Genomic DNA, 2,567 nt, shown 5'->3' with positions numbered 1-2,567 from the left:
CGAGCTATCCGGATATTGTTTCACGCAACAAGAGATTCTTAGAGTTTTGATTTAGCTTATTTGAGGTAAGTGTCTTGCGTAGCTTTGTTGGGAGAATTTTTTCTAATAAAATAATATTATTTGCTACATGCGGGGTTGATGTATATGCGATGTGATGAGCGTACATGCATGTACTAGGGTTATTCATGCTCGGGGTATATTGTACGATTCTTTATGCCTTGTTGGAATATGTGATTTTCTTGCCTCACATTTTACTTGATGTCCGTAATAATACGAATATGAATTTCTATGCTAGAAAACATGATTCGACTTATTATAACTTGATTAAATTTGCCCGACTCCCTGCGAAATCGTTGATGTGATAAATTCGATCATCAATATCTAATCACAATTACATGTTTATGACCGTAATTCAGAAGTACTTGAGTTCCATACTTATGTTATAATGCATGTTTGAGCTTTCGAGATACTTGAACAATATGGTTCTCGAGCTTTATTGAATTGTTTATCGGTTCTAGATCTGTGATTGATGTTCATGTGGTGTATTTTCTTAGCAACTCTTCTTAATTTTATCCATTCTTTCTACCTTGCTTGTCGTTCATATAACACGTGCTTGGTGAGGAAGAGTGTAAAGCACGGAGAGTGACATCGTTAACATGTGAGAAGAGTATAAAACACGAAGGCTGATGTCGTTCTATTTCATATACATTATTACGCACGAAAAATAATGACGTGCTCTTATTTTACATTATCATGTGAGGAATAAGGTAAAAGCACGAAGGGTAATGTCGTACAATTAATTTTATATTATAATGTAAGGATAAGAGTTCATGGCACGAATGGTATTTCCGTACAGGAGAGGATGAGAGACATGAATTATATTATGATATCTTTCCCTTGTCTATAAATTTATGTCTTTGTTCTAAGTTGTCATTGCTGTACTTATGCTTTTCTAATGACCCGACCAGTCGTTTTGAGCATTTGCACTTTTATCGTTGGTTTAAGGTCTTGAGTATTTTATATGGTGTACTATGACTAGTGTGTATCATCAATTTTGGTTTTCAAATGGTTCGGGATTTATTTTGAAGAATGATTCTTATTTTGGAAGCTTAAAGTTGGAAGAGTTGACCAATTTTGACTTTTATGTTTTTCACCTTAGATAAGAGTTTTGATGGTTCCGTTAGGTATGGATGGTGATTTTGGACTTGGGCGTATGCTTGTATTTAAATTGGATATTTCGAGAAGGTTTTGGCGCTAATTAGCGAAAGTTGGCAATTTGAAGGTTTGGAAGGTTCATAAGTTTGACCAAAAGTTGACTTCAATGTTAATGGATTCGGATTGTTGTTCCGAGAGTTGTAATAGGTTCGATATGTCATTTGGAACTTGTATGTAAAATTTGGGTTCATTCCTGGTTGGTTCGGCCTGAATAAGATGCTTGGTTCGAAGTTTGATATTTATGAACTTAAGAGATTTATCTTGATCGACGATCCGATGTTTTTATTTTGTTATGTGTGAGTTTAGGTCTCGAGTAGGTTCGTGTTATGTTTTTTTAAACTTTTTGGTATATTCGGATGGGGTCCCGGGGGCCTCAGGTGTGTTTTAGATTGATTTTTGGTCATTTGGTGGCATGTTGGTTATTGATGGTTGGCAGGGATCTGGTGTGGTCGCACCTGTAGAAGTTTGGGTGCAGGTGTGGAGCCGCAAAAGCGTCACATGAGGCGTAGGCGTAGTGAGTGCATATGCGAATGAGGAGCACACCTCCGGAGTCGCAGATGCACGTTTTGTAGCGTAGGAGCAAGAAGGAAATCTGGGTAGGAACTTCACAAAAGCAGATATTCCTCGCACCTCACAGAAGTTTAAAGTTGTCCACATGTGCAAGAGGTAAGATTTTTAGTTGTCACTACAGAAGAAGGATTTTGTTGCAAAAGTGACGCCCCTGAAGAGGCTTAGGGTTTGCACATGCAAAAATGCTGGCAGACTTCTATATATTCGAGGGTTGTTTAATTTTATCATATTTTGGGATTTAGAGCTCAATTCTGGGCAATTTTGGAGAGGAGTTTCACCACATGGATTAGGGTAAGTATTTTTTACTCGAATTTGATTATTTTACATGATTCCATCTTCAATTTTGGGATTTTGATTATGAATCTAAAAAAAATTAGGTGTTTTTGTCTAAACTTTACTAAAGTGAATAATTGGGTTGTGAATATTTATAAGGAGTCATAATTGGATGAAATTTGTATGGTTGGACTTGTATTCAAATGACTTTTTAGTTGATTTTTAATATTTGATTAAAGATTCAACCTTTATCGCTTGGGTTTGTTTCCTATTGAATTAACTGATATTTTTGAGTTGCTTTAGTCTAGTTTCGAGCCATTCAAAGGTTGATTCACGTGATATGGCTGTTCTAGAGTATCATTTGGCTTGCTCGACATTTGATTTGACTTGTTCGTGGTAAGTAACATATATGAACTTGGGGCGTCATCTACTTAATTAATGAGACATGATAGGCCTATTTTTGCGATGTTGTGCTATTTACCTTAGCCGTAGTCATACTATTTCCGTCA

The sequence above is a fragment of the Nicotiana tabacum genome, chromosome 10 (assembly GCF_000715075.1).
Source record: "Nicotiana tabacum cultivar K326 chromosome 10, ASM71507v2, whole genome shotgun sequence".
Lineage (NCBI taxonomy): Eukaryota > Viridiplantae > Streptophyta > Magnoliopsida > Solanales > Solanaceae > Nicotiana > Nicotiana tabacum.
This window is presented reverse-complemented; position numbering follows the sequence as displayed.